The 21,307-nt window shown below is 35.6% G+C and overlaps 1 protein-coding gene and 1 long non-coding RNA gene across 6 annotated transcripts in view; one reads left to right on the top strand and one right to left on the bottom strand.

Moving 5' to 3' along the window:
- The window catches only part of LOC138179416 (uncharacterized), a 29,201-nt gene extending 12,966 nt beyond the window's left edge, over window positions 1-16,235 (top strand). Inside the window, exons 2-3 of the long non-coding RNA XR_011173036.1 lie at window positions 13,063-13,331; window positions 14,017-16,235. This is a non-coding gene — a long non-coding RNA (uncharacterized LOC138179416). The remainder of the gene's footprint in view (window positions 1-13,062; window positions 13,332-14,016) is intronic.
- The window catches only part of wge (BAH domain and coiled-coil containing protein winged eye), a 346,446-nt gene that overhangs the window by 117,181 nt on the left and 207,958 nt on the right, over window positions 1-21,307 (bottom strand). The window lies entirely within an intron of this gene.

The following is a 21,307-nucleotide window of genomic DNA, read 5'->3' as shown; positions in this document are numbered from 1 at the left end:
TCAGTTCAAATGTAACTACGGCTTAAACAAACAGAGCTAAATCTCCCAACAATATTTATTTAATTTTCCACTTTATCTTACGGTCGGTTTTTTTCACAAATTTTCTCCTATTTCCAATTCCAATCCAACGAATCAAATCTCCAAAAAGCCGGTATCCATTTAAACAACGAATTTCCATCGCCGTATTTAATCAAACAGGTGAAACAGTCTTTACCATTGTATTCATACGGTGACCATCCGAACGTGTATCCCCCGAGTGAACCTCGGGACCAAACAGGATCGGACCAACAGTTCACCGGACGAGCTTGAAACCCCGGTAAAGCTTCGAAAAGCGTTTAAATCACGTCAAAGAGAAACGAGTTTCCCCCTTTTCTCTATAATACGACCACTTTCGTTTCGCTAGCGGTTCAAAGAGTAAGCACGATCGAGCACTCGCTCCCGACTGACCTATATTTTTCCATTGAACGTTTTATCATTTCAAGCTTGTATTTCGAATCAGTGGTCGAACGAGTTGGACAATGAACACAGTAGAAGCACGCGGGATTACGCAAAACTGGTAACGCTTCTCCGCTTCTTTTACCGATTCTCACGGATTCAGATAATTCTGCTAACAGCGGTTAGCTGGGCTGACAGACAAGAAATTGTGCAAACAGCTAGCTGTCGGTTCACGACATAAAAGCAGCGAAACTGTTTTTTAGGAAGCCGTTAGTTTCAATAAACAACTTTCTTCGGGGCATCATTCGTTAGAGTATTTTACGACGCCCTCAATAGAAAATTGCTGGTCTCGTGAACTCTGGATTTCCCAAAGGGTCCGCGACGCGAGCCCAGACAGCCATGGTCGGTCACGTCGCGACTCTCGGCCCGGGCCCGGAGCAAATCCCGTTACGTCGCCAACTTCCTCTGGCAACAATGCCCTCCCTCTTCCGAACGTGCAAGCGAAAATACGAGAAATTTTCACGGAGGAAAAATAAAGAGACAGCGCAGGGCCTCCGACGCGTACAGACATAAGAATTTCTGGCTGAAAATACAGCATCAAAAAACTAACTTAGCGATTCCTGGACTCAAAGTGCACGATGTTTACCCATTCCTTCGTTACCTTATTACGTTATGGGCAAAGAAATGGTGTCTCATAACATGCAGCAAGTTTGATTATTCTGTGCAAAGTTTCAAATATTCGGAATCCTATACTCTCTGTCGCTCAATTTGGCGGATCTCGGTTGCACAATCCTATGCAACCCTCGAGCACGTGCCCAGTCCCGAGTGTTGAATCCACTCTTACACAGAAATCCGCGTGTACGTGTATGCATGGAGATCGATTTTTGGCAGAGTCGCAGTGGTTCCAGTTAAGTTTCGGGGGAACGAGACTAGCTGCTACAGAGCTTGCTACTTTGCGTTAGGGAACTTGTTTCGCGAGAGTTTAACCTGCTACGGAGTGTGAACTCCTCATGGTCGCCCACCAGGTTTATTCGTAGTGCGGCTTCTGGTAATAGGATGGGAATGTTCTATGAGCTAACAAGTTCAAGGCTGACGATAACAAATACACGTATGTTCTACAGGATTTTCTATTTTAATCTACTATCGCAAACATTTTAAAAGATGTACTAGGTTGTAGAAAGTGGTTTAAAAAATTGGAGGGTTGTAGAAAATAGAAAGAGCAACTGTAAGATATTGACAAAAATGTATTGCTAGGTTGAGGTCAGAATTTGGAGAAATTTACGTCGTTTTAAATGGAATTGTATAATTTTTAATGCATTCATTACACATAAAAACTACCTTCTTATTTGATTTTGAGATTAAATATGTGTCTTGTCATCTTCTTGAATATTTAAAACCATTAATAACGTTAGTCATATATTCTATGAAGACCAGTGGTTAAGTTCAATTAATTGTAAGATAACAATTAAGCTAATATTATTAGTATTTTTTTATTAAGAATAATATTCAATATCCACCTTTTACAAAACATCGTAGGCACATCACATATTCCCCAATCTATTTTACGTTAAAATACTTTTTTATAGTCACAAGCGACATGAGGTCAGGAAATCAAAAAAATAAACTTATTGTATTTTTCCCGTGTATTCTGCAAATGAAGCCATAAAAAATACACACAGCCTTCACCCAAATTGCCTAAACAAACGGCACAAGAGTAATCATTTAATGTACGAAATAGCGAAAAGTAATAGAGTAATAGAACATTTACTCACTGTTACGTTAAAACAGGAGCTTCAACCACCTCCTTGCATGCTCCTAAAAAATCTACTTACATCTAATCGACTTCAATCTCGATAAGTCGAGAATCGTTCGCCTGTTCTTTGACTAACCCACGACCATAGACTAACCGAAAAAGAGATTCGGTCAGAAATATTACGAAGTCCGACGTAACAAGCCACCGTGAATCCAACGTGAATCATGCAACGTGCTATTCTTTGAAGTCCTTTCGCGGTGACGGCGAAGGAAAGCGCGTCGCAAGTGTTCTCCGCGTGAAAGTCACGGGGCGCGTACTCTGGCACGCGTGTGCGTGTACGTACACACGAACAGAGCGCACGTGCACGTTTCGACATAGCAATTTATGTAGACGCGAACGTGAATGGCGTAGTAAATTCAAGTACACAAGGGTGCGGCCTGAACGAGGCCGCTGCAAGCAAAGAGAGATTCGGCCGCTTGCAGCCGATGTGATTTGCAACCAAACTTTTTTCCCCCCTTTTTCTCTCTTTTTCCACCCCCTTTTTTTCATTTCACGGTTGTGGTTTATACGAATACACGAACATGCTGGAAGAGGTCTCGCGCGGATTAACCCGAAACTATATCACCATAACCGCAAGAACGGTAATTAGTCCTCTGGTACTTCGCGTTGGTCTCCAAGGTCTTACTGTCGCCATTGCTATACCGACACTTTGTATACTTTTCCGAGAAATATATATGTGTACATATGTACGTTATATGTATACGACTGGTGATAATTAATTTTTTAACGCTATCCAACCGGCCCTCCCTAATTGTCGTTTGCTCTTGAAGACTCGTTTATCATCTTCCATGCGTTCTTCTGGATGAACGCGAATTATGAGCTTTTTAATTAATGTCTGTGACAAATTATTTCGTGAATTACGTGGATACCGTCAGATGTTTCCCGGTTTCAGACGGTTACACACCATTCGATTAGGATCATTGATTTACAAGTGGTTAGCGTGTAAAGAATATGAATACGTTTAGGCAGAAATAAAAATATTCTTGTAAATGTTATGGAAGATGTTTTCGTACGTTGGAAGTCAGTATTTTTATCGACTCTGTAGATTTTGTAGATTTTATAAATTTTATGTATCCATAAATTTGTAGATCTTGTGGATCTTATACATCGTGCAATCAGAAATTGAAATATGAATTATATACTTAGCATTAAAGAAAATGTCAGTGATTTTTTATAATAACAATGGCCTTTTAAATTCATCAACTTTCTTGTTACTTGTATAGTTCCTGAGTTGTGTAAATAAATTATAGCATATAATTTTGCATATATAATAGTTTTATTTAAAATGTATTGGATCGGTATTTACGTAATGTTACGTATTTATATATATATATATATATATATAAAATCGTAAATATAAAAATCGTAAAAGTTCAGATCACGCAATTTGTGAGTATATTAAGAATTAAATAATCTACTTTCGTATTAAAGTATATAAAGATTCATTTCCGTCGTATGAAGATCGTAAAAGTCACGACCATATAAATCGCATTAAATAACGTGTGTTTTTCAACCAGAATCTCGTCCCGCTTACATGGCGAACCTAGGCAGACAGATTGATGAGCGCATATTGCATATCGCTCGAAATGCACGTCGCTGTATGCACTTTTTATTCCTCTTATTAATGTCTATGCTATCAATGCGAATTCTATTCGAGCGGAAAAGCTCGAAACGCGAGACCGAGGCAAAAATCGAACAAGAGTAGACTTTGAAGTCAAAGTTGAATTATATCCCGTGTGATTAAACGGACAGACAGAGTTGACGTGGATAATTAGCGATTATTGCGGAACTTTCACCGAACCTAAAAAAATATCGCAGCTATTTATTGCATATGAAACTGCTCGCACTTGCAATGCATTGAATCTCGCTGTACAAAATATAATGACGTTTCTGTATCTTTGTCAAATGTAATTTACATTATTACGTTATTCGCTGTACTTGGAGTGAAACGAAAGAAAAAAATGTAATTTAGGATATTTATGAAAAGAAAAGTTTTGGAGAAGAAACAGAAGTCTTTTTCAGGAGAAAGAAATTGTGTTAAAAAGGAAACTTGTATTTTAAAATTAATCGTATTAGGATCGAATTGTTTTTAATCTGTGAAAGAAATGATTTTTTTAGTTGTTCATAACAGAAATATATTCTTGCGAATAGTTTTGCAAAGGCACGATATAATAAATAACACAATTTTGATTTCGAAAAAGGAAATCGGTATTATTAATTTCATCTTTCCACTTTGTTTGCAAATTTAATCTCTCATAAACTGTTATACAACTGTTATAAATTCTTAATTTATTTTCTCTTGCCCGTTATAACTTTTATAGGGAATTAATTCATTTTGAATCATTGAATTTAAAATTTCGAACTTTTAATTCATGTAATTTATTACTTAATAAACATTTTAAATTTTATAGTCACTTTAAGGAGAAGTACAGTATCAACCCTTAACTCTACAATAGTGAAGTAGCTATATAAGATATAGTCCATAAAACTAATACTAACATACCATATTATGCTAAATTCAAATTTCTCCAGAAGTTAGTAACATTATAGAATATTATTTTAATGCAATACGAGCACAAAATTACGAATCTGTGTTTCTCATTGTGAATAATATTACAAGCAATCCTATCATAATTTATATGATAATCTTCCACCAGTAGATTTATATTTTTAGTCCTCAAAACAAACACGCGAAAAGAAAAGACGCAACTCACAGTAGCGAAGTATGTAAAAACGTTAATTAACCGAAAGAAGCCGAATAAAGGAATCAAGGATATCTTCTTTTATCCTTAATGACACTTACAAGTTCATTCGCTGCCATATAGAATCCTTCAACGATTAAATAGCAACCCTTAACTAAATCATTAAAATTCATGAGATAACGCCTTAGAGCGAAACATCGAAAAGGAAACCGCGCCGCAGAGCAATCACAATCGTGTTAAATAAAGAAAAGAAACGAAAAAAAAAACAACGAAAAAGAAACATAGAAAGAGAGGGAAAGAAAACAGGAGTGCAAGAGAAACCGGGGAAAGCGCACAATACGAGACAAGCCACCTGTGACAAGATTTGCTGTGACAGGAGACGCGATGGAGAACTTGAAGACGTGTTTGTGAAGAACCAGAGTGCTTGCAAATCCGTGATAAAATTATTCTGTCATTATTTTAATATCTCATCCGATTATTTTAATACTTTTCTTTTACTATGGAACAAGATTCATGGATAATAAGTAGACTGTAGATTTTTATGCATTTATGACAAAGTTAAAAGTTCTAAAATGCGTATAGAATGCGTATATTATTAAAACATACATGGGCCAGCCAAAGTAAAATGCTTTAATATTTAGTAGATGAAACAAACTTTCTTTCAAGTTTTAATTTGTTCAAGTATATCTATAAAACTTAGAATGTTCATAAATATCGCATAATCATTAGTATAGCGGTAATCATTAATATTTAGTTGGAGTCATTGAGTATTTATTGATAGATGCCGATTTTGTAACGACGCAACCATTAACTTTCACCTCAGTGTAAGTTAAGTCCAGTACAGTACAAGTCCAATCCAGTCCAGTAAAGTGCAAGTACAGTGCAGCGCAAGTCCAGTGCAGCGCAAGTCCAGTGCAGTACAAGTCCAGTGCAGTACAAGTCCAGTGCAGTACAAGTCCAGTGCAGTACAAGTCCAGTGCAGTACAAGTCCAGTGCAGTACAAGTCCAGTGCAGTACAAGTCCAGTACAGTACAAGTCCAGTAGTGTAGTACAGCCCAGTGCACGTCCAGTACAGTCCAATACAGTATAGTACAGTACAGCTTTTTGTATCGTATTGAACATTGTTTGAAACCTTTATCCCGAATTCTCAGTTCATCAGACTTTTATTGGTCTTAAACTTGAATTACAGTTTATTGAAATTTTTTCTGAAGCATAAGAATAGCGTAAGTGCACGTGTTAACCACTAAATGATTTATTAAAAGTTCGATAATAAAAAGATACATATTTCCTTTACGATCATCTTCGCCAAACAAAATATGAATTTGATTCATTCACCTTTAACCATAGACACACACGACTCACCTAAAGACTCGTTTCTCTAGTAATCGATGTTTTACCTTGACGTCATTCGTTATTGAAGCAAAGATGACTTTAAAATACAAGTATGTACTTAATCTTCCTTTCTATTTTCCGGCTACTTGATCTTTTCCAAAGCCCTTTTGAAAAAGCAGTTTCGTTCCCTTTTTCGATTTCGTTGATTGCACAATTTGATGTTGCATCGGTCGAACGATTTTATGATCCAGGAAAGAGGAACACAACCGTTTGAAACCGTAAAAGGAGAGAACTCAACTCTGGCATGGAGGTGGAATTGAAGCAGGAGGAGGAGGAACGACGAGAGGCTACTGTCTAAGCGAGTCTATTGTTGTGTCGGCGACTTAATACGCGTCTGTCTCTCTTTCTCTCAGAGGCGAATTCTCCAAGCTTCTCTTTCTTTCAAACTTTCCTCCGCGAACGAGGAATAAACGACGAATCGTGTCTGCCTATAAAAACCTCGCGATGAACTTGTGCATCTCTTAACACTTTAACGACAGAGTACGATCAATTGACGTCCTGACTGAAACTCACGTTATCCATAGAGAACGCCAATTGACAATCTATGTGAAATAATCGCATCGCGATGTGTGAACAGTGAACACTGTGTGTCTAAACGGAATGTATGTCTTTTACGATAGCACAAAAGTACAAAGTTTGAGCGACTAATGAAGCGATTGGATATGTTGAAGAATTCTGTTGCGTTTTAAGCTCCTAGACAGAGTGACATAAAGTGACTCAGAATCGTTCGAAGTTTATTTTTAGGGATTCTTGAATAGTTTCGAATTCTAAGAAGTAGACTATGAAGATGAGAGGATTTGTTTCATTTCTAGGATGATACATTTTAATTTGTATAACACTGTACTCGTGATAGTAAAGGAGGATTGTGTCAGGCAGTTTGTTGCAAAATTCTGAGCAATCTGCTTCGTAAGTTTTCAGCTGTAGAATTGTTTTTGATTAGTTAAATTGAATAAAATGTCCCTCAACCATTTGTACGACTGGACAGTGTAAGATAAAATACGAGTTACATGAAACATGATACGATCATGTAGAAAATACCTTAAATTACATACAACTTTTATTATTAATTCATCGTGTACCCATCATCCTACGAAACGTAATTATACCAACATAGAAGAAGAGCAAGATGATTTCGTTGCTGATGAATTTATAGTAGATGTGACATGAAACTTTCAGTTAGAAAAAACGTATATTTTCTATTATTATTATAAAAAGAAAATGTAGTTCCTACGCAAACGTGTACAGTCAACAAAACGATGAGCTCAAAACTATAAGAATAAAAGTAAATGACTCGCGAAACATATTAAATAGCTAAATAAAATGAAATAGTTAAATTACTTGCAAATAGTTAAATAAAATGAAATATCCAGTTACACACCGTAAAAATCTAAATTGCAGATGAAATGAAATATCAAAAGAAATATTAACATTATAAAATGAATGGACTGTCACTAACGTATCAAGGATTATTTTCTCATTTCTCTTCTCTCGTCTTATCAGTATGTAATTAATCCTCGTTCTTTCATTGTAAACTATATGTTGCTCGTAATCTCTACTAAATATTATATCTCAAGCACCTCCCTAATATAGTAGATATCAATATAATAGTACTAGACCACTTTGTAAAGTGCTTGTATTCCCAGAACTTCGGGTTCTAATAAGTTTTCATGGAAGTCTGAATATGTTCTTGACGAAATCCAAACATTCGCGTTCTTGCTCCTAAACTGCTTAGGAGTCCGACATTGTTCTGATCGAAACACTAGAATATCCCGTTATAAATTCTTTGATCAATCTCGCATTTATGGGATAAACTATTTGTGAACAATATATTGCCAAATATTAATATCAACAGGCAAGAAAACGTAGTTAGTTTCTCAATTTATCATATACAATAATCGAAACAAAAAAAAAAAAAGAATGAAAACGTTGAATAAATCGATGGAACTCGGGGGCAGAAAATATGAAAAATTTCATTGTAATCGAACGAGATAAAATTACTAAACTCACTGTAGCGTTCGATCAATCGAACGTGCAATTATTTTCGAAATTAAATACAGAGATACGTTTTCTATTATCGAATCGATTCGCTGTTTCCTGCCGAACGAATTCCCTGGAATATAATCGTCCCGAGGAAACGGACGATTCTTAAACACGCCAGCAAACGGGATTTAATGAATGTTATTGTATTTACGACAATAGCACAAATTTCATCACGGAAACATTTATTACGAAAGGCCTGTTAAATCGTCCCATTGAAATCGAGGGTTAGCTAATGAGCGGATTCGCTCCCGACTGACACAGGTAAATTAATCGCGATTCCAGTGATACACATCGTTGTTCTAATTGTTTGCTGGCGACACGACGATTCCGCATAGCGATTTAATAATTCACCATGCCAAAGGAAAAAGTAAATTTACGTTCCTTTACCACGAGATTTGATAAATGACTGATGAGACGCAGAACAGAAAAAATTTTCGACCATAATAAAAAAAAATATCATCCATCTTCTCGACGTTATATATATGAAACGATCACGTTTGAGGATGTGAAGATCGCAGAAAAAAATATGATTGGTAGGTTTTTGTTGATTTTTCGATTTCAACTCTCTGTACTTGGAAAATATTTGAACTTCTCCTTTCGTCAATTCGGTCACCAAGAACTAAATGTCTGAAGAAAAAAAATAGGTGTTACGGTTATTTTGCGTAGTTTTATTCGACAAAACGAAATTTTATATTTTCCGAAAGAAGAGGAAATTATTTAATGAAAAATTCCATTAGCGTGCGCGACCGAATTAAAATCTCTCTGGACTCTCAAATTCATCGCATTTTTGTATTGTGTGCGCATTCCGCTCCATTCGTCGAATAGTATTTCAACTCTCTCAATCGTTCATGGTTCCCCTTTGAGAACGCACGGCTCGAAGTTCTTGCGTGTTATCAAAGGAAAACAAAATAACCATAGGAATGACGTAATTTCTGAAAGAACGACAAATATTCCGCTTTTCCTTCATCGATGCATATTTTCGCGTACATGCGCGGATGCCATGCCGGAAACGGTAACAACGACTGTCGTTCCGCAATAAAACGAATACACATTTTCCAATATAAACATCGGCCCACCGTGGAGACACCCATAACGATAAATTCTTGTAGCACCACGTGCTTCGAAATCTTCGATGTCAATCCTCAAACGTTGTATTCCAACGGTGTCGAGCCATGGAATGTTATGAACGCGTTTTTTGGCTCAGCCAATTCCGATAGTTCAGAATAATTCAATTTTGATCAATATTTTTATTGAGACAATCGTTGGTATTTGTAGAAAGAAATAATTGGGCAGAAGTTAATTTAGAAAGTATATCGATTCCATTGAACGAATTGTTAATTTCGTTGATGTAGTTTATTGGCAATTCTGTTTTGATTACCTGTTGGACTAATTTATGTTCATTTCACTTGGAGATAGATTTTATGTTATGAAATTACATACCAGAGTATGGGTGATTTATATTCGTTATATTTCTCTTACTACTTTTGTATTAGTTTAATTTTTATTATTTATTACTATATTATAATCGTCGAATATAATAAAGTACAGTGTTCTTTAATAAATTAGGGAGATATATGTTTCTACAGATTGATTTTTAAATCTTTCTGCTATGCATGAATATAATAAATAGCGAACTATTTGCTTTAAACTTCCTTTCATTGATATTTTATGTTATATTTGTCTTATATAGAATGTATTTCTCTTGCCCTCTTTCTCTTTCGTGTAACGCGAATATATGAATTATTTTCATTTGAGTAATCTAATATAACATATGGATTATTCCAAAACGCTTTAATAGTAGCGACAAATTCAGAACAATACCCAATAGATGTAAAAAAAGAATTAATTTACATTATAAATATCCCATAAATATTTCTGTGTAAATATCTCGATTTCATAATTACAGAGACAGCTGAACATACATGTAAATCAATAAATAAATCTACGTGTATAAATAAATTGAATTCCTGTATAATTCAAATACCAGAGCCCACAACAGTTACTTCTTTTACAATGAACATAATTACAATTTTTAACACCTAACATCAGCCTAGTTATAGAAACGCGGTACGAAAATTGATCGAAAAATAGCGAAAAAGAGCAAAAGCGAAATGTGTGGATCTCGATCAAGCAGAAACAGTGGAACAGGAAAATCTATCTAGAAACGAGAAGAAGCAAGTAGCGAGGTGAAAGAAACCTTGCTAAAACCACGAGTTCGAAGCGAACTCAGCGAAACTCATTCCAGTAACTTCTGTTAACCCAAATCGACGAGTTTCATAAGGCAAGGAATTTTCTGCACAAAGAGGGTCGACGATGTCGCGTGTTTTTTTTTTTCCACCTCGCCCTCTGCACATCACGAAAAGTACTTTATACTCCGTTGCCTTCCCTCTTTCTTTTCCTCTTTCTTCGTCGTTCGCCGCTCCACGTGCGTTTCTCTTTTCTACCCTTCGCGAGCACCGAATGCGCCCTTTCCAACCTGCTACCCTCGCTAACATAAGCGTCAGGAGTCGGTGCCTAGACAGATTGCAGCAAGATCAAAAAGAAAAATCGCGATGGACGATCACCTAACGTGACGTGGTAGCTTCTCTCGCGAACTTCACGTCCAACGCGATTTCGAATGTGCGAAAATACGGAAAGAAATTATTTACCTGATCACGGAATTACGTGGCACATCGTGAGTATCTCGTTCGTCACTTTTTCGAAACTTTCTTACGTCATGCGATGATTCTGGGTCGAGATTTTGTTTCTTTGAGACGTACAGTTACGTGTAGGAAAGTAGAAACAAATTTCGATTATGTAATTCTTTACGTTTGACAACTAAGAGATTTGCCCTTCGTATTGAGAAAAGTGAAAAATCATCTAACCAATTCGTCGTTTGAAAAGATTTCTCTGTTTGTGTCGCTGGAAAGCAAACTATTTCGAACAAAGGATTCACGTTGGAAGAAAGGGTACGTGAAAAATGTACGTGAAAGACGAGAAGACAGATAGATATTGAGTTTTGATTACTGAGTGTTAGAAATTTACTGTAGAAGAACGAATTAATGTTAGGATACAGTATTGAAGTATATTGAAAAAGCTTCGCGACTTTACAATTTAGCAGTCCGCGGATATAGCGAGATTTATGGGGTCGAAGAAAAGTTTCAGATTTCTATGTCGATTCACTTTCGTCGTGGAAAAGAGGCCAATCGACTCGCGTGTAAGCCCGATGTGACGCGATTTCGTCTCGGTCAATCAGATAAGGCAACATGCGACGAAAAAAAGGAACGTGCACTTAAAAAAAAAAAATGTATGTGCGAACCTTCGTCGCGTCCGTTGCATACCGGCCCAAAGAAATTACGATCAAACGGCGTTTAGAAAGCCATCGCGTGAAAAATACGTCGCGTGACGTGGGCAAATTTGAAGTATCGGAAGGGAGGGAAAAGTATGAAAGAGAAAAAAGAGGAAAATATATGGAAACCCCACCATCAACTTTTGCTCGTCGGAATAAATTAGATGCGAATCACGAAACGCTAGAATTTCAGATGCAACGATTCCGAGGGATGCTTGTTGTTCAAATAACGTTATTTATCAGGTTGATACATACGTCGTTAATTACAGAAGATCAATTAGAATCTACTGACAATTATATTTGCGTAAAGTTCGTGGAAGCGAACGTTGTGGCCGATCGGTAATAATAAATACACTTTTTTATTTTATTATCGAGAAACGGGCGTCTCTTTATCTAATTAGTCATAATGAATGTTTCAATAGCGCCAAATTAAAAAATGGAAAATGCAGCGCAGGTATTAAAATGGTATTGCGTCGTAATGGCTAATGAACATTAAATGAGCATTAAGACCCGATTGCCTTGAAGATGCATTTTCATTTATTTTTCATTAATCATTTATTGCCTCGTATACCGATACTAAAGAACACATTTATTTTATAATGTTGCTGAACATTGCTATGGTCCATAACTACGAATGGAGCTAATTATCATTGCAACTCGATATTACTAAAATAGCTATTATATAATATATCCTTCGTGAATCTTGATAGTATACTGGAAGTAGCTGGAAATTTGTATTTGGTATTGTCGTTTGTGTCTTTTTGCCTAAATTGTCTTTCGTATTTTCGAAGAACAAGTTGTTTATTCGACACGTTTTTTTTTTTTTAATGAAATAAAATATGATATATATGAATAAATAAAATATGAATAAAATGTGAATATGATATAAAATTACTACACTGCAATGGATGCAGATATTTAATAAAAGGAATTTTTCGCAAACGCGTCAATTTTTTGAAGTTGAACCACATAAGAGATGAAAAATTTGTTCTGAAATAGAAATAAATAATTTCATTAAGCTCGAAGAAAATGAGAATCTTCTCTGCTACCAATATAAAGAAACATCATTACATCAAACCGTTGTAGTTTCTAATTTTACTTTTGTCTTTCTCTCGAATACAGAGGTCCACTTATACACGAGATACTAATGCAAAATTATAATCACCTGTTATACGTCAGAAATAAAGAGAATTTATTGAATTCTTCATTTCTCTGTTCGGTTTATTTCACGTTTCTCACTTTTAACGTTGTATTTTATCGAAAGAGTCAAATACTCAATCATAAAGTGTATTACTACAAAACGAACGTATCGATTAATGGGAACGATACATATGAATTGTCTTTCTAAACAGGGCGCAAGTTATCGACAATTTTCATTTACGTTGGACGAAATGTGGTGGCCGATGGTTACCGCGGAAATATCGAACGAAAAGTTTGCCTCTGGTTTTTGCATCCTGTCTCTAATATAATTGGAGCCTGGGGAAACAGGATCGACGAGGACCGCCTGTACGAAACAAGATCGAAAATTGGAGAAAGAGATAAAAGAAACAGACTAGCTGGGTTTTCGATACGACTCGAACGCAGCGCGGCTGTGATTTCTATAAAATCACGCTGCCCGAAGGTAGACATATCTCTACATGTTTTGTTAGCTTCCATCAAATTGATATAACAAAAATATTTAGTTTTAATGTCGCTTCCTATCATTTTACCTTTCGCGCGAAATGAAATTTAGTATGAATTTCTGGGCTGAATGGCTTCTGCATTTGTATGGAATTTGATGATTGAGGTGTGATCGTGTGCGTAAAATTTAATTGTTATTTGCTTTCATTTGGAGATTAAAAATTGCTAGGATTTATGACAACATTCATGGTAGTTTACAGAATTTTTAATCTCACCTAACTAATTATTTGTAAAGGCAAGATTGTAGACTTTTGGGATGATAGATCTCCGAATATTTGGAAATTTATGAAACGTACGATGTACTATTCGCTTTAGATTTACGTTAAAAATCAGGTTAAAGTTAATAATTGAATCGTCAGAGAAAACGTTGTAATATCAGCTTTAACTAAATGGTGGTTCTACACATGTAGGATAATTGTAATTTAATTGATATATTATACTACGTATAGTAGATTTACCTTAAAAATTACATGTCAAAAATAATGCTTCAATTATCAAAGGAAACTTCCAAATAAATAATAACCTTATAGAAAGCGCTGATAATTTAAATATCATACGCTATTTGCTTTAAATGTACGCTTAAGTGAACAAGTATTAGTCAAAAATTAATATTTCTATCATTACAGGCAGCTGCAGTTTTAGAATAATTATAATTACAGTATCGAAATCCAACATGCTTGCAAAATCTATGAAGTTACGATTGTAATACTGATAAAAGTTAATGTAGTTATAGTTGTATTACTGACAGAAACCAACTTAATCTCACGTAGAGCATAATTGTTAAAACATGTTATGGAAAACTGTACAATATTGCAGTATTATACAACAGGTTACTGTACGGCGATATATAACTACCCATAACAAGTTCTTCGTCATCCAAAATAAAATGAGCACGATCGAAAGCTTATAACTCGTGCCATTAATAAGAAGAACGGGGTTATAACTCAAACAACATTTAAAAGTCCATCGATTACCCACCGATTATCCAAAAAGAAAAAAAAACAAAAAAACAAAAAAAGAAAACTGCATGATAGAAGCATCCAATAAAGAACGTTTCGAAGCACAAAATGCGCTTTAAATTTTGGCAAATTTGTCACGGGTGTCGTTCGAAAATTAAATTAAACCATTCTAGTTTAGAACACCGGTTTATATTAAGCAACTTTTTTCTTCGGTCCAACCAGCTTGTACCGCGTCGTTCGATGTAAAATGACCACTTTTTAATGAGCACACGGCACATCCACGCCACAACAAATTACCATGAGACCAAAGGAGAAAGAAGAATGACGTTGACGACGTTTTCAACGTGACGCTTTGATGGCCGCCGGTTCTTGCGATTCTCAGAACGGCCAGTGGCTGAACCTTTTCTTGGAAATCAGTTTACGTTACATATTACGTAGCAGGCTCGTTGTTTCGACTTATTATGTCATCATAAAAATGTATCGCATCTTGATCAGTACGGGAACGTAGCACCTTGCCTTGGTTGGTCCTACAATTACACAGTTCCGTTGTTAGAAACTGTTATTCCTTGCGCGAACATATCTCTTTTCGTTGTGGAAATTTCGTGTCAGTTTCCCCTTAATCTCGAATTGGATTTTTGGGAATATAAAAATTCTTGTTTTCTTCTAATATATTATTTTTTATGTAGATTTAGATTTATCGAAGAATAAGAATTTAATGTCTTTTTCTTCATTTATTTTCTGCATCTTAGAAATGTTAGTTCCATCCTGTATTTGCTATTCTTCTTTTTTTATCCTCAAAGTTACATTAGGAAACTAAGAACTAGTTTCTACTTTCTTTCAAGATCTCTCCCCCTTTTAGTGATCCAATTTTATTTCCGTCTAGCTCTTTCTTCTTTATTTATTTGTAGAAAAATAAGAATTCTTATCTTTCAGACTTCAATAACAAGCATCTCCATCTTTATTGAATTTCTATTTACGAAATAAGGATGTTTCTTTATAATTTGGAAACGACCATTTTTATTCGCAAAAATGTGGAAAGTAAGCATTGATCTCTCTCCACATTTATTCTTTTTCGCTTAAATTTAGAACTTCTAAAAAATAAGATAGATATTTTATCTATTATTTCAATCTATATAAATTCTAATAAAAGATGTTTCCAATAAGAATGCTATTTCAGACTCATTCCTTTTGCTTAAGCGTGGAAAATAAACATTTCAGTAGTAGCCATATTCGTTGCTTTTCTTCACGTTTTCTTTAGAAAATAAAAGTTTCAGTCCTATCGCCAATCGTTCTGTTATCCCTACCCCTATCTCTATATTTATCCCTATCCCTATTTATCACTTTACTTCTACACTAACCTGCAATTTTTCTAACGCTACATATTTTCTCCTGACATCCGTATCTTTAAAGCATCGTAACATACACAATGCGCTGCATACATATCACCACACAAACGATTGCCAAGCCAAGTATATTCATTCAATCCATACCAATCACTATAAAATACATTATCACTATTACATATGTTAAATTCCATAAAATATCCTGACACTGACCTTAGCAATGATTAATCATGTAAAAACACAAGAAAAGAGAAGAATGAAAATACCTAAGAATCGATAATAAGACCCAAACATAAAACAAGACGAATAAAATAGAATGTGTTAAAAGCCGTACGTATTCTACCGTAAGAAGCTTTCATGTTTTTCGTCTGTGATTAATAACTTATCATTTAAGCCCCAGGCTTAAGTCAAGAATTTCACGAAATTTTCAACAAAACGTAGCAAACACAAAATAGAGCGAGACAAAGGAAGACTGTCAATCCAAATGCATTGTTCCTTATTCGCGATTTACACTTCGAGTTCTGTATAAAATCAAATTAAAGATCTGTAAGATTCTTCAGTAGAGTTCATTAGATTTTCTGACTGATTTATTCAAAATTCTCTGATTGTGGTTTACATCACAAGATTGTGAACGCCTATATATTAGGTTGTCTGGAAAGTGTCTTTCTTTCACAGGCGTGTACTTTACAACAGTGCACCTTCATACAAACGTGAAACCAAGTCTGTGAAATATCGCGGTGTTTATCTCAACAGAACAAAATAGACGTACGTAATTCGACAAAATAATATAAACCAAAAAACGTTGTGCGTCTATTATATCCTCATAAAATATACAACATAAACATAAAACAAACAAACGACATACAACAGATACATATAATCCTTTATTCATTATTTTCCCATAATTCTTGTGCATAACTGTTCAAAATTTATGCTCTGCAGTTTGCGTTATTATCTTGCGTGAATACACAATTGTAGTCGATTAATCGTCTCTTAATAACCCGGATCAATTACTATATTTTGTATGTGACCAGCGTAACCAAAAATTGATGTGCAGCTCGCACCCTATGACAAAAGATTCCGAAACAATATGTATTTTGCCAGCGGTTATACTGTTTCACTTCCCTCTAAAACTCGAAAGAAAAATCAAAGAACCGTCGAAAAATCAGCAACAAGACGTGATCGTAAGGCGGAAAGAGAAGTAAACAGGCGCGTGGAACGTGCGGAGAGCGTGCAGCGGACTGTTTGTTTCGCGGCAATATTTCAGGAACATAATATCGCGTAGCCAAGAGGGGCGATTTAGAGGGATGGTCGGAGGGGCTGGTGGGCAGAGGTTGGGTGGAAATGACAGCCAGTTTGCCTGTCCCCTGCTCGAGGCACACGCGAACCCTCGAGCACGAGCCCAACCGCGTATATCGACCCATCGTCAGCTACAGGAACAGGGAAGGAGAGAGAAGGAGAGAGTGAGAGAAGATCCAGGATTTCTGACACGCGTACGGGTCCATAGGCCGCGTGTGTGCACCACTGACGCTGCTTCAAAAACACTTGAATAGCCCAACGACGAAGAGGAAAAAAGGGACGAATCATTAAATTGTTCTACTTGTTGACGCAGGTTCCGATGGGATCTTCCGGTGACAGCTGGCAACGCTCGTTGATGTCGGCTTGGATTCTGCTTTCCGAATTATTTATGATTTCGCGGATGTCGACGAGGAAGATATTCGATGAGAAAATTAGGTTATCGTGGAATATACCGTGAAAGAACTGATGGATCAAAATACGTTTGGGCGATAGCGCGCGCATAGCCTTATTGTTAGTCTGAAATGATACGAGCTATCGATTTACCGAATACTGCTTGACTGTTTTTTCCTGCGAATTAGCGATACTTTTTTAAAGTACATGTAGAACAAACATTGAGGCGGACTAATTTGTTGTCTAAAGTGGATATGAACGCAAAATGTTCGGCGCAACAACAGGTTTAGATATGTTCTTTGAATTCGAGTTGGAGAGAATGAACTCTCCTGTTTTTGTATTGTTAATACAATTTAAAAAATCCATTTTTACCATACAATTGTGTATTGCAAAAAATGTCCTCATTTAGGCACAAAATTGTTACAAAAATGTCTGTTAGTTGAACAAAGAATATTAAACGATACTCACGAAGTCATTTGATGAAATGTACTTGGATGATCTTAAATCATGAGAATCATTGAGAAATGATGAAAGAAAACAGTATAACGTTCCAAATAATTCCAAAACAACTCTACGTGATTAGAAGACTCTCATAGTTTTTGCAAGGTACAAACTTTCTGCAAACGTATACCTAGTAAAAAGTTAATGTACCTTTTAACTGTTAATTAGCGTGACTAACCAACTTAAGTATATAATAAACATTGAATGATTGAAGCGTTGATTATTCGTAAATTCTTAATTAATAAAATTTCGAAATATCGAAATAATTAATATATTCGGATATTAATTATTGCTATTATCGAATATTAATTAGCTATGTAACGATAGACATTTGTAATCTGATATGTAAAATTTAAAACGTACTTATTGCACGTAATTTAAGGGGGTATTCTGGTCTAGAGGCATGAATTTTGGGCAATTTTTTAAGCTCTGTACAAGTGAAACAAAAAATATTTTTGCTATCCTTCTTTTTAGCATTTGTTTATTGATATTTCGAGATTACGTAAAAAATTCATTGAAAAAAAACTCAATATTTAAAAAGTTATGAGCTGGCAAAGTGGGTACTGCCAAAAAAAATGGGGTGTCGTGGCGTGCATGATATCAACCCTTCTGGTCATCTGAGACAAAAAATGCGAACGGATTCTTAATTAGTATGGATGCCGCTATCGTTTGAATCTTGGAAAAGTCAATACAACATTTTTTCACAAAATGACGGCCGTTTGAAAAAAAATTTCTTATTTCGCACGTTTTTTTGACAATTCCGAACGTTTAAAAAATAGTAATATTAAAGATTTTGAGCTGAGCGTGATCCGGACGATAGAGGAGTATATAAGGAATATTCAGACCAAATTTAAAATAAATCGGTTCATTAGAACTTGAGATATCGTGCACGCCAACTCAAAAAAAGTAGTTTCGAGAAAAACGCGTTCAAAGTTTTGAGACAAGTTTACTCGGACAACGTCTACCGTCTACTATTCATTTGTTCCGGTCAGACCGGAGCAGATGCCGCGTCACAAAAATGGCTGTAACACATAAAATAATTGAAATTTTGAAAAATCCTTTTAAGGGCATATTCTTGAATGTCTAAACTTTGGAAATATGAAAAAAAAAATTTTTCGATTTTTTCAAATTTCTAGACCAGAATACCCCCTTAATACTTCCTGAATTTTCCCCTTTTTCTAAATTTTTCGTCCAAGTTCATTTTATTATCCGGTTCCTACTTTTCATTTTTCTTTTCTCGTCGTCTTACGAAGATTGGTGGGATAGTGAAGAACGCGAGATTAAATTTCGTAATAAAAATTAACGGGGGATTCCTTTGCAGGAGCACGCTGCGCTTGGAGAGTTTGTTGAGTTTATTTAACGGAACGCTGGGTTAGGTTTGGAGTGGTTTTTTAAATTCGCTTGGAATAATTTAAAAATATGACGTAGGTATTCGGAAAGTTAATCGCGAGATTTTCGGATAGTTTTATCATTCGATGTAATTATTCAAACTATCGTTGTGTACAGAATATACCATAATTAGTTATAATTAGAGAACAGAGGTAGAATAAAATTAATACAACAGATTAAAGTACAATAATGGAAAATTGACTAAAGTAATAACGATTTAGATGCCATTTATACCAAGTGGGAAATATCGTATAATATACATTTCCAAATTGGATTTAAATTTTTCATATTATATAGTCAAGATGATTGTATCTTATTACAGTTACAGTCACAAATCTCGGCAAGTTTTATATTCGTAAAGTTTTCCCGTGGTAAATGTTCAAGTACTTTTTCCAGTCCCAATTGTATATCAACTTAATTCCTATGACTCTTCAAATTAACCAATTCAACAGCTTTCTTCGATCGAAAGCCTTCTTCGGTCTTCCTCTAAAGCAAAAATCCTTGTCGGCTCAACGGCGAATGGAGGAGGAACGAAAGGGGAAAAAACGAAAAGAAAATTTATACCCTGAGAAACATCAAATTTCACGTGCAACATCATGCGTTCGTAAGAATTCTATACAAGTAGCCAAGTTCCAAAGAACATAGGTTAAAATCGTTGCTCGACCTCCCGCCAGCCGCGGTTCAGATAAATCGTCGTTTCTCGAGGACCCTCGCCCCGTGTCTCCAATTATTTTCGCGATTCGTAAAGGAGAGATCAAGGGTTCGACGACCGAGTAACGGAGGCAATAATTCGCAGGATAATCCGATAATAACGTGGAAAGAACTCGCAGGCTTTTCCTTTAACAATTTATCTTCATCGTTGATATTTATGGATTATCGAAGAAATCGATCTTCACAAGATCCTTCCGAGTTTTCGTCGAGATACAGTGGCTACGAAAAATGAGCCCACCGTTGTATTTCTTATGACATCTACTGATTAGGTCCAAGTATATTCAACTTCATACAACATAATATGAAATGTAATATAATGAAAAGAAAAAAGAAACGATTCATTTGAAAGTAAGGATACGCGTAAATACTTCTTGTAGCCACTGTATTTCTTTCTTCTCTTTTACCATTTTGTCTGTCTGTGTTAAATTTGCTAAGTTAAAGCTTGGAAATCAGGGAATTATAATTGGATACTACAAGATTGGTGCTTGTGTGACCTCTTGCAACCTCGATCATAAGGAAACTTAACCAAAGAAAATAAGTAAAATGCATTACGACGTCTTGTAATTTCGATCGTACGTGGAGCAAGGATTTCTGAGTATTTATTGAAAATTTCAAAATGCACGAATACATGGAGCGCGTTGTAACACCTTGTAACTTCTATCACAAATAAAATATGGATATCTGTACACGTAATACACCAGAACAGATAAGATATCTAAAGTATATTATTTCTTATAATATTCAAAATCTTCGCTAAGGTTCCATTTCTACAGTTCTGTACATAAAAGTATGAATTTGCTTAAACGTCCTAGAAATACATTAATATGAGTCGAATATCGTCTAATGGAACTAAACTATTCTATAATTTATCTAAAAAAGAACGTACGTTAAAATACCCGTCTTCCTTTTCGACTTGATCTAAAAATATCAAGTAATCCACCATTTGCATTCAACATGCGCGCTACTCGTACATCTTTATATCCTTTAATATTTCCACGGTATATTTCATCGTGGGGCAAGAAGAGGTGCCATAAATTTCCGAAAAGTTGCTGCAGCGAACGTTGAACACGTTAAATCGCAGCAACACATGTGACGTTAAGATTGAAAAGTTCCCTCGAGTTCATACAGTACAGATGCGCATGTATTAAATTGATACACGTATCGAGCAGACCGTGAAAGTAATGCGTATCGATTACATCCGGCAGTTGGAACTTGATGAAATACGGGTCAGAAATATCCGTCTGGCTGAACTGTTTCGCGGATCCTCGAAACTTTTCGCGGTTGTTCGGCCAGGTTTCCGTGGCCTGCTACATTTTCTTCCTGTT

The sequence above is a fragment of the Bombus flavifrons genome, chromosome 1 (assembly GCF_040668555.2).
Source record: "Bombus flavifrons isolate JBK064 chromosome 1, iyBomFlav1_principal, whole genome shotgun sequence".
NCBI lineage: Eukaryota > Metazoa > Arthropoda > Insecta > Hymenoptera > Apidae > Bombus > Bombus flavifrons.
The sequence above is the reverse complement of the archived record's forward strand: the minus strand, read 5'-3'. Positions and strand labels throughout refer to the sequence as shown.